We start from the raw sequence: 12,168 nt of genomic DNA on the forward strand, positions 1-12,168 counted from the left end.
TGTTAAAATGTAATTTCTAGTTTTCAGGTCGCACCATTTATTTGTTCCATCCTTGTGGTGTATCTGATTTTGGGTGTGCAAATTTTGAGGTTTGCATAGCGCTACCATTTTCCATCTTAGTAGTGGTTTGTTGTTTTACAGTTTTACATGGCCCTTTTTGCTATGTATATTTTGCGCCACGTCCCTTTCTATCGTGGTTGCGTTTTGTATTTTTGTGATCTTTGTGTTGTATGTCTCTTTTCTAGATTTTTCATTCAATTTTCATGTTTTCTCTACGGGAGGAGGATGAGACATGGTTGTTGGGATATTTGTTAGAGTGCATGGGATCATTGTTGGCATGTGTAGGACAAATTGTTTTGGCCATTGTGTAAGTTTTCTACATTCGTGGCTACACTATTTTGGCAGGTGAGTTAGCCTCTGTCGGGTTGTTGGGTTTGTGCTCAAGTGTGGCAGACTTGAGGCCAGGAGTGGCAGGCCTAGCGGAAGGTGTTTTAGTTTGCTGGGTTTTGGTTTGTAGTTTTGGTTTTAGTTTGTCCTTTGTGGCTAGGTTGTGCTTGGTGGTGGCGGCACCGAGACCCTGGTGTGGCAGGCCAGGGTGGAAGGAGTAGTAGAAATGTTGTGGTTGTTAGTCCTAGCATGGTTGTGAGTTTGTGTGTTTTCTTTTGATTGTAAAAGGGGGGGGATGTGTTGTATACTGCATGTGTATGAATGAGGTCTGAGTCAGTGTAAGAGCTGTGTTGGAATGCCTGGGGAGCTTGGAGTATTGGGGCACCTGTGGATTCCAGGAGAGACGGTTGGGGACTCGGAGCTGGGCAGGGAAGAAGCTACTAATGATCTCTCTCTCCTATACTATGAACTGAACCTGTAACCAAGAGAATAAAGCGCGTTTCCTTTTTCTACATACCTGGGTCAGTTTGGTTCCTGCTCCTTGTTGTTACTGGCCCAGGGTAGATCTTGCAGGAGGCAGGATACATCAATCCCCAACTGATACAAGGGGTTTGTAGGTACTGGGAACCAATGGGCCTGGCCACCCTGGGAGACATATGGCAAGAAGGGGAGGCAGTGGAGTTCCAGAGACTGATTGAAGACACCTGGGTGCATAAGGGGCAGTATATAACCTACACCAGAATTGTTAAAAGAGTGCGAGTGAAGTGGCCAGCAGCGGTGCTCACTGAACAACTGGATGCCACCATGGAGACGATATGACATTTCAGAGGGTGGGCATGAGATATCCCGTATATATGAGCTGTTGGGATCTAAGGTGGGGAGGGAATTGTCCCAATTGAGACAACTTTGGGAAGAAGAGGTGGGAGAGCCCATGTCGGATGGGCTCTGGGATAGAGCCCAAAGATATCATAAAAAAGTGTCCCGGAACGCAAGGCTCCAGCAGATCCAATTATATGTCACACATAGAGCATAACTCACCCCTAGTAAGATCGCCAGGTTTGGAGGCCAGACGACCCAGAAATGCCCTAGGTGCGGGGAGGAGGAGGATGGGTTGCTACACATGTTCTGGGCCTGCCCGGAGGTGGGAAGATTTTGGTCAGAACTGAAGACACGCTTAGCAGGAAATGGTATTATGCTGGAGGTGGAGTCGGCCTGGGCATGCGTGTTGGGGGGTTTCCCTAGGCCACGCAACTTAAGGCACATTAGCAAAATGAAAGACCTAGCATACATCCTGGCCAAACGAAGGATAGCAATGTTCTGGAAGGCAGCCCAGAGGCCAAGGATAGAGCTGTGGTGGGCTGACCTCTTGAAATGGGCAGAGGCAGAAACGGCTGCTTGGTTTGACGCGGTTTGTAGGGGAGGGGAGGAGGAGGTAGGACCCCTATTTGAATGGAGGCAGCTGGTGGCTACTATGGGTCCCCCCCCAATCCGGTCAGTGTGATGCTGATACGGATAACGAGATGACGATACACCCTCCTGAAGAATCACAGGCTGATGACATGGACATATTGGCTCAAGTTAGGGGGGTGGGAGGGAGCGGGACTGAAGAACGTAGTTTCTAATGTTATGCTGATAAACCTGAATATGGAAGTCGCAATTATTGTAATGTTTGGTGTGTTGTTATAAAACAAAAACTGTTTAAAAAAAAAAAAAAATAACTATTGAAGCCCTGATTTGAAAAAGACGGGGGTAACCGTTGAAACACGTGTTCTATGATCACCAACAATTTAGTAATTTCTCTTTCTTTTTGGCCCATTAATATAATTAAGAGTAACCACAGTTACAACATTCGATTTTGGTCTGAAAAATTGGGAGTCTCCTTCCAAAATAAGGAGAGCTGGTCGGACTAGGGCGATTGGAATGTTAGCTTCCACCTCTCGGGACATTGTGACATAGTCGCTGTCTCAGGGGTGTCAATCACCTGCAGGGAGGTTGCCCCTTACCAAGAAGGTCACCTCCAATGTCACTCAAAGACGCATTCAGGAACAGTGCTCGGAGACCCGCTCCCCATGAGAGCCTCACTTGTCTCCAGCGTCTCCCCAGAAGGAGCGCAGTCTCTGCGGATGGAGACTGTTTTAAACTCAGTTCCCCGCCCCCCCTCATCCAAAGCTGCACAGCTTGTCCACGCGTCTTCTGCGTGGAACAACAGAGGCGTAGACAGGGTAGGATCTGAGCAGGCAAGGCCCACCCAAAATCTTTAAATGCCCACTCAGCAGCAACTGCAGTGGGCTCCACTTGTTAGACACTCCTGGCTACACCTCTGTGGAACAGTACTGGGGGCTTCACTGAAATCCAGGTAGACCATACCCATCCCAAGGCCTATACCTGGCCTTCCTGAGCCCCCAGTCTGTAAAGACATGACGTCACTAGTGCTGGGCTCGAGGACAAGGAACAGGAAGATGCACCCGGCCTCTCAACATGATATACATATGCAAAGAAGCTCAATTAGACGATGCACGTGATTCATCATGTGAACAGTTTTCTCAGGCCACATTGCCCTATTTCCTGTTTGATTCGCTGTGCCCAGGCACATGTGACTGGCGCTATCCCAGCCCTTCTGGCCTCCCAGAAGAATCCTTCTGTGGCGGTCCTTCTCGATGTCCCCCAAAGCATAGGCTCTGATAAATGCCATGCGCTTTAGAAGGGGGGGGCGACATTCTGGCCCAGTTTTGTAATTGGTGATGCAGCCAGAATTCCTCAGCGCGGAGTGCCTGCACCGCACGGACACACGTGCACTATAATGATGTAATTGGAATCTTTCTTCATTGCGTTGTACATGGCACATGTTTGTGTTATTAACTACATGGGGTCTGCCAGAAAGCCAACTGTGCGTGCATGGCACACAAAGATCTCTGGAGATCTACATGCATGTGCACATGGGGTCATGGGATGAGTCCTCTTAATTGCCCCCTTCCCCTCCCCCATTCTCCCACATATTCAGACAGCCCTGTGCTGCATGCAGGCCAGTATCACACTATAAAAACATGTGTACATGCCTACATGCCTACATGATGAATAACTTAACCCTGTAACCTTGCAAAATCTAGCACCTGCACTGTAACTAGGCTATATCATGTACTTGACCTCTGTAACAGCGCCTGGATGCCCACGGACTGCCGTGCACTTTATAAATGAATACCATTTAAAAAATGCTAAATGTGGAAATCCTGCAGCTGGTGAAGCAGAGAAACAATAGGCTACTTTCCTCAGCCGACTAGTTCATTTACAATGAGTTTTGTGACACAATCAGTGGTCGAAGTGAGCGGGAGTGGTTGAGAGCAGTGCTCCTCTACTTTTTAAAATTAAGTTTTACTGTTCCTATACTTTTTTATTTAAAAAAACCTTAAAACCTTCCAGGCTGGTTTTGTTTTAAAATAAGTGTAGGAAGAAGTTGAAACTTACTCTGAACATTCCCTTAAACAGCCGGCACATGTGTTTGGGGGTTTGTGTTGTGTGTGGGAGGGGGTGTGTTGATGGGGTTTGTGGGGAGTGGGTGCAGGCCACCAGGGAACATAGTTCCACTACTTCTTTTTGTACACTTCGACCACTGGACACAATACTGGAATCAGCGCCTTGAATCAAGATAGGCAGGTCCTAGCTTTGTTAGCAAATGTCATGCTGAATTCCTGCCCAATTTATTGCAGTCCGAACTACACTTACCAGAATGCGACATGATGGGAGACTAAAAGCCAAGACTTGCTGACCTTTTTTGACCGAGCATGTGACCAGGTGAGATTCTGCCCCACCCCAGAAGTGCCTGTGTGATAAAGTCACGTGCTGCTGTTCTGCATACAGTCAATAATGGGTGAAGTGCCATAAACACGCTTAGCATGTTTTTTTAGCCTGCAAACATGCATCTTTCTCAGCTGTCAGGAACAGGTTGGAGCACATCTTTTGCCCACTAAACTGTGATACATGACATGCACTGTACGCTAGCGACATGAATGGCAGGTTCCGTTGTGGCATGCATGGGTGCTTCAATGTTGTGTTGTGTAGTGATTTCCCTTAGTGTTATTTTCAGTCACTAATGTTTTTTTTTTAAATAGGGAGATCTCCCAATGCCACACTTTGTCCACGTATCTGCAACCTTTGACTCTGCAGATATTTTGCACTAATACTCCCATGATTCCTCGCCATTTACTGTGCTGGCTAGCGCTCATGGGAGCTGTAGTTAGAAAGATCTGGGAAACCAAATTTCGCCGATCTTGTTTGAAATCTATAAATGACAATGCATACATTGTAGCTGCCTGAAAAGAGGAACTCTGCATTGAGCCCAATAGAGTCAGTCTCATGAACCATTTCTGAGAAACACAGCAGAGTGTGGTCAGGTCCATGGGTTGGGTCCTGGGTCAAAAAAAAAGAGTGCTCATTGCCCCTCATGCAGCCCCCTGCCCATGCCACCATTTGAAATCTTCATGTTCTGGATTCAAATGCAAAAATTCTGCCTGGAGGTAAAGAGTTTGTTGGCGAGTGTCGTTTCAACTAGACACACATCTGCTGCGTGAGACACTGCCGTCTTTATTTTTAGATGTGGGTAGATGTGGGTCGCTGTTACACGAGCAGTAGCACCACATCCTTATTTCACCAGACTTCCCTTTCCAAAAACTGACACAAAAGTCTCAGAGTGAATCGTAATCCCCAGTCCCTCCCCCACACTAGAAATGATGAGATGGGCAGGAAAGGGCGGGATTAGCCACAGGGATTAGCATGGCTAGGGGCATGGAATGGGAGGGATTCAATAACCAAACAGTGTATCACTCCTCCAATGTCATCTCCACTGGAAAAGCCTTGCAGACCCGCATTCGAGGCTCATAGTTAAAGCTCTTATTTTAATGACAATAGTTTTGGCTTAAAGGTAGCACTTTCAGGATGGGGGGGCAAGAGCGACCTTGTGGCCAGTGGTCTTTACCAGGCAGCCCTCTGCAATGTTGGTCTTATGTTTGCGAACATTGGGCCTAGGAGCTTTTGTACTGCACCAACTCCAATGGTCGTAGATGTAAAGTGAACAAGGTTCTGTATAGCGCTTCATGCCCCCTCACAGCACTGAGGAGCGGGGAGGGAATGCTTTCAGGATGCAAGCCAACAATGTACGCGCCTCTGTGCCCAATTAGGGCCTCTCAATCCCAAACAACCAGGTCTATAGGAGGGATACGTGTGTAACCCTCATGTCACTAACAGGTTATGGTGGTTTCCAGCGGCCATATTCCCTGCTGAGGATACAGCCCTGAGGCTGCCGCCCGTGAGGACATTTGGTCCTGTCAACTAACCTTTCTGGATTCCTGGGGCATGGTGGAGACTGGGCTCTGGCCTGAAAGAAAAGAGCAGTGAGCGGGCGGTAGAGATGAGAGAGTAGAGATAGGGAGAAGACAGGGGGATAGAGCAGGAAAGACGCAAGGCAGGGACGCAGAAGAGAAAGAGAAAATAGACTGCAAAAGATGAAATACGACGTGACAGAGAAACATAGCAAAGCCGTCTCCCCTTGGTGGCCCCACAAATGCTTCAGCTGGAATGTCCCCCTTTTATAAATTCGGCCGAGGGGTTTGGATTGTCTTCTTGGCCCATCCCCATTTGTTCTCTTTGATCACACATGCCAGGATGTCCCCATCCATTCCAAATGTACACACAAAGCCTGCTTTATTGTATATGTAGAGGAGCAGGTGCACACGTCATCCCTAACTCCCGCCTCCTCTCCTCCATAATGTTGGAATATCAGGAGAAGAGGCCTATGTGGGACACCAGGTAAAATCCCAATACTGCATCGAGTGTATGAGAGACGGTATGTACTCAGACATCCATATCAAACTCACCCTCGCACTGAGAGGGTGGAACCATGTCTGCCCAAACCATTAGAAATCGAAAGGCTATAAGTGAAATCTGATGAGAGCAGAATGACATCATGAAGGAAAGATACAAAGACGCACCTAAACGATATGAAAATACTTAAAGGATAAAGATGTAACCAGAATGAAAAGAGAGGCATGGAATCGAATACAAATAGATCATAGATACTAAAGAAATAAGTGAGGAGAGATGAAGTGAATGTACATAAGCAGAAACACAACATAGCTGAGACACATAGAAGCTTGCTGCAGAAGAAAGCATAATGTGGCTAAGGCAGCCATGAGAAAAAGATGGACATCAGATTCGTGTTGAAACCAATCAAGCTACCTCAGAGACAGACCAGGGCTGCAGAGTCAGAAGGTGCTGGAAAAACAGCTTCGTGTGAGGAACAAAGAGGAGTCTACTGGCATGGGATCGAGTATGCTACTTCAAGGAATAATCGCAAGACCCAAAGGAAGAGGATAGGCCATGTACGTAAGACATCATTCTCTTAGCTTAAGCGAAGAAGAAAACATCTGCAAGAGCCAGGTATTGCACAATCAAAGATGCGAAAAGACTATGCAAGGTGGAGTGAGCATGTTTCCAGAGGCCAAGAGGAGTAATGACAGCCAGCTTAATTAAATTAAATGGCAGAAAATAAATGGTCGAGATGGGCAAATTTTGGTCTCCTCACACGTGACTCAAAAGTTGAAAAACAGGGCTATTCATTAATCTCTAGACAAAGATAATGGTGTACCTACACTCCCTTGAAAGTCCCAGAACAAAGAACAGGCTGCAAGGTCAACTATAAAGAAGAAGCCTTGGCTTGGGGCCTGACCAATGAGAGATGATGGACTAATTGGGCAAGTGGGTAGTAGTCTGACGTTGCTATCTGCACCTGAGTTTCGTTTTGCTTAGGTGCTGATAACGAGACGAAAGTCGAAGGATGGCAGAGAATGCCAACCAATCAGAGGGTCTATGTAGCAACATGCTATAAAATGTTGCACTGGCCAATCCGCTGCTGTTATTCTGCTATAATCTGTATAGCACGTATGTATTTAGAGGTGGTTCAAGGCGGGCCCACCAGATAAGGGGCATCCAGTGATATTACTAATACTTATTACAGAGCCTGCGGTAGCGACCCTGTAGTTATGGTTAAGTTGCTCAACAGGAAGAGCACTTTTTGGGTAGCTTACTTTGCCCCTCTCCCCATGGAGAATCCTCACAAAACATAGCAAAAAAAAGTATATGGCATGTCAGATTGATTCTGCAAAGTTTGGTGAGGTTTCGTTAAGGGGGGCAAAGTTATAGGGGAGGTCCAAACTTTTGTGGTTTTTCCTAAAAACACAATGGATGGATTTACACCAAATTTGCGGCAGGAGCAGCGGCTTGGTCCCAAAAGCGTGCTTTTGTAAATTTGGTGTAAATTCGTACAGTAGCTTTTTAAAAAAACGACCCAAAAGTAGGTAAAAAAAACAAGTTCCTTCCATGGACTCACTTCCCTGTTCGGTCCGCGGACCAGCCTCCGATTGGTCCAGGGGGGGGGCGTTTGATATCTGCGCCCGCTGATGGGATGGTGAAAAGCGTGAGGTTCGTCAGATTTTTGGAAACGCCTGCCAGATTGGATTCGCAGACAACGCCCGTTGTCCAGGAACATCGCAGTAAAAACATATTAAACACAACATTGCACTTGTCAAACTAATGATACAATCTCTGGGGAGGTGAGGGGTGATGGGGTGGGATATGGCCTTAAAAAGCCCAAAAAATGGGTGTTTGTGATGTTCGTGACCATCTGAGATGTTCAGAGATATCTGTGCCTATTTCTGCATTACAGCAGTTTTTGGAAGGCTTATAATTTTAGCGCCACTCAATGAAACTGCATGAATGTTTGGAATTTCATTCTAGACCTGACTCTGGTTCTGCAAAGTGTGGTGCTGTTTTGTCAAGAGGGAACAAAATTAGAGGGGGGGTCCCAGAATATTTTAAAGGCTGGTGCCATTTGATGAATCTGCACAAAAGTTTGCAAAAAGGTTTTTAGATCTAGATATGAATATATCTGCAAAGTTTGGTGGGATTTCGTCAATAGGGGCTAAAATTAGAGGGGGGGTCTCAACATACATTTTTAGATGGCTTATAACTTTGTTGCTGTTTGACAAATGTGCACAAAAGTTTTCAGAAAGATTATGGACCCAACCTTGAATGTTTTGCAAAGTCTTATTGGATTTTGTCAAGTGGGGGCTAAGTTGTATGACTATTTATGTACGTATATTTTGACACTTTTCAAAAAATAAAACATGGGCGAATTTGGGGCAAACTCATGTATGTAAGTAGCATTGGCCAGGACCTGAAAGCATGATTTTGCAAATGTGTCCGTGTCTTATTTTTTGAAGTGTCATAATGAAGCTACAAAGAAATTGTGATATACCAAAGGGCAATGGCCATGAACCGGACAAACTGGCTACTAGCCATGACCACGAGGGACCAGCAATGGGGTTAAAGTGGGTATGTGGTAAAGTTTTTCGAAATGGGGAATGGGAACATAACATCTGCTTGCGGGTACAGTTTGAAGTGCTGGATGGGATTGCAGCAATATGCATGAGGAGGGTCAACAAGAACTTCAAAGCATGGTTTTGCAAATATATCCTCTGTTTTATTTTTTTCAAAGTGTGAAAATGTAAGTACACAACAGAGTGATATAACATTGGTGTCTGGGCAATGAGCCTGTCCATCAGCAAGGAGAAATGTGTACTGCAATGGGCTTATTGGGGCATGCAGCATAGCTGAAGCGGTAGGTTTGAATGGGAACAAATATTCTGCTTGCGGTTACAGACTGAAGTGGTGGACTACATTACTACAAACCTGCGCGACGAGCATTAGCAAGGACCTGAAAGCATGTTTTGGAAATATGTCTTGTGTTTTATTTTTCAAAAGTGTAAGAATGTAAGTAGTGAAACTAGTGACAATCATTTGCTGTGTGGGTAGTGGGCCTGGCCCTCAGCAAATGAAAATGTGCACTCCGATTTGTTTATTAGGGAATGCGGCATGACCGAAGCTCATGACCCATGGATTTGGAGCTTGGCCATGGCTGCAAGCCATGAGCACTGTCCACTGGTTACATTATTAGGGTATAGTGGACACTGGGCTAGGATGCAGCGGAGGTGCATTGAATAATAGGGGTGCTTTGGTTTGGCTGGGGTCATGGTGGAGCCTTATGCCGTAGGCAATTGAACGATGATGTCCATTCCCAGCATGCACTGCTGATAATGACAGACATAAGTATGCACTGAAAAAAATATGCTTCTTAAAGGAGCTTTATAGTTCTTTCATATATGTGAAAAGAGGAATTATGAATAACGTATATATAGTGATGTAACACCATGAAACATTATGACTTATAAAAACCCATTCAATAGATAGAAAAGCTTTGTTAAAGGGATGTTACGGTTCAGATGCATCCCACCCTTGGGACTCCTCTGCTAAGTTTTTAGCCAGAGGCGTCCCACCTTGGCATCGCTTGGCATTTCCCTCATGGGTTGAAATGAGCACTTGCCCATTCATACTGCCCCTTCTATTTATGCACTTCTCTCACAGCACAATAAATACTTGCATTTATAAGAGCATTGTGTACAACTCTTTTGTATAAGTAAGGGAAAGGCAGATGCTAAAGATTTGTAGAGGATTGTTAAGTGGCAGTTGGTGGGTGGAAGCTTAGTATGGTCTATAGGTACAGTTTTTGGAAGTGAGTGGTGGATGGACGTGTGACTGTTTGAAAGCAGGCATTGAGGGAGTGTTACAAATATAACATTAAAAATGGTAGAAGGGCTGCCCTGTGCGATGTTGTGCACGTGCCATCCGGGTCTTTTAATGATCCATGGCCGGGAAAGGGGACTGTGGAGACCGTGAATAGTTATAAAGATCCATCTATTATGGTCCTTATTGAATGCTAGAGAAAAGTATTTGGGAGAGAAAATTGTTTCTGTCCTTTCATGTTTTTCTCTAGTATTCAATTGTCCATTATTAACACAAAATGCTAGGAAAGGTTGGGGAATCTTATTGAGTCTAACTACTGTACTGAGAAATGTAAAGTAGATGGAGTCTATAAGATTATTTTTTTAGATCTATTTTTTAACTGTGAAAGGTAGTTCTTGAGGGAACATATTTTTTATTTGTTTTATTTTTTATTTTTGCAGGAGTGGTCAGAAAGTAAGGTGGGGGGAGCACTAATATGGAGGGGCAGGTGAACAGGGGAAGATGTTGCGCGTGTGTTACTTCTAAGGTAGGGGGCAGTGTTTCTCATGCTGCTTGAATACAGCTTCAAAAACGCTTCGAAATTGCTCCCCCCCAGCAGAGAGGTGTGTTGCAGTATATGGAGAAGATTGTTGTCTTCCAAAGATCTGGATCAACAGCCCCTTTTATTGCCTGCAAGGTAGCTGGTGGGGTTGTGTGTCCCACAGAAGTAGGCTGTGTGGTTACAGTATTGGTTGAGGAAGATGATGTGGAGGAAGACAGCCTACTACTTGCTAAGAAAGGAACAACGATTCTGAGAGCATTTCAGTGGTTTGATTTAGTGTGGCGGCGCATTGAGGTGGTTCCGTAGGAGTACTGTCCAGGTAGTCCGTGACTGAGTACAACGTTGCACTCAGTGCATTTCACTTCGGTAGCTTTAGCCTTTGGTACATTCGCAACAGTGGTAAAGAACTGCCACACCCATGATTCTCTCTGGGTGCTAGAGGTAGGTACTTCCTCTACCTCATCTTCTTGGTCCTCTTCATTCACACCCACGATTCTCTCTGGCTGCTAGAGGTAGGCACTTCCTCTACCTCATCTTCTTGGTCCTCTTCATTCACACCCATGATTCTTGTCCAGGTAGTCCGTGACTGAGTACAACATTGCACTCAGTGCATTTCACTTTGGTAGCTTTAGCCTTTGGTACATTCCCCTCAGTGGTAAAGAACTGCCACACTCATGATTCTCTCTGGCTGCTAGAGGTAGGCACTTCCTCTACCTCATCTTCTTGGTCCTCTTCATTCACACCCATGATTCTCTCTGGCTGCTAGAGGTAGGCACTTCCTCTACCTCATCTTCTTGGTCCTCTTCATTCACACCCATGATTCTCTCTGGGTGCTGGAGGTAGGCACTTCCTCTACCTCATCTTCTTGGTCCTCTTCATTCACACCCATGATTCTCTCTGGGTGCTGGAGGTAGGCACTTCCTCTACCTCATCTTCTTGGTCCTCTTCATTCACACCCATGATTCTCTCTGGCTGCTAGAGGTAGGCACTTCCTCTACCTCATCTTCTTGGTCCTCTTCATTCACACCCATGATTCTCTCTGGCTGCTAGAGGTAGGCACTTCCTCTACCTCATCTTCTTGGTCCTCTTCATTCACACCCATGATTCTCTCTGGCTGCTGGAGGTAGGCACTTCCTCTACCTCATCTTCTTGGTCCTCTTCATTCACACCCATGATTCTCTCTGGGTGCTGGAGGTAGGCACTTCCTCTACCTCATCTTCTTGGTCCTCTTCATTCACACCCATGATTCTCTCTGGGTGCTGGAGGTAGGCACTTCCTCTACCTCATCTTCTTGGTCCTCTTCATTCACACCCATGATTCTCTCTGGCTGCTAGAGGTAGGCACTTCCTCTACCTCATCTTCTTGGTCCTCTTCATTCACACCCATGATTCTCTCTGGCTGCTAGAGGTAGGCACTTCCTCTACCTCATCTTCTTGGTCCTCTTCATTCACACCCATGATTCTCTCTGGCTGCTGGAGGTAGGCACTTCCTCTACCTCATCTTCTTGGTCCTCTTCATTCACACCCATGATTCTCTCTGGGTGCTGGAGGTAGGCACTTCCTCTACCTCATCTTCTTGGTCCTCTTCATTCACACCCATGATTCTCTCTG

General features: G+C 45.9%; 1 protein-coding gene across 1 annotated transcript in view; it reads right to left on the reverse strand.

Annotated features, from left to right (window-relative positions):
• Nucleotides 1-12,168, reverse strand: part of RGS10 (regulator of G protein signaling 10) — a 300,522-nt gene that overhangs the window by 243,731 nt on the left and 44,623 nt on the right. The gene's annotated exons all lie outside the window — the stretch shown is intronic.

This window comes from Ambystoma mexicanum, chromosome 8 (assembly GCF_040938575.1).
Source record: "Ambystoma mexicanum isolate Mex_15411 chromosome 8, UKY_AmexF1_1, whole genome shotgun sequence".
NCBI classification, from domain to species: domain Eukaryota; kingdom Metazoa; phylum Chordata; class Amphibia; order Caudata; family Ambystomatidae; genus Ambystoma; species Ambystoma mexicanum.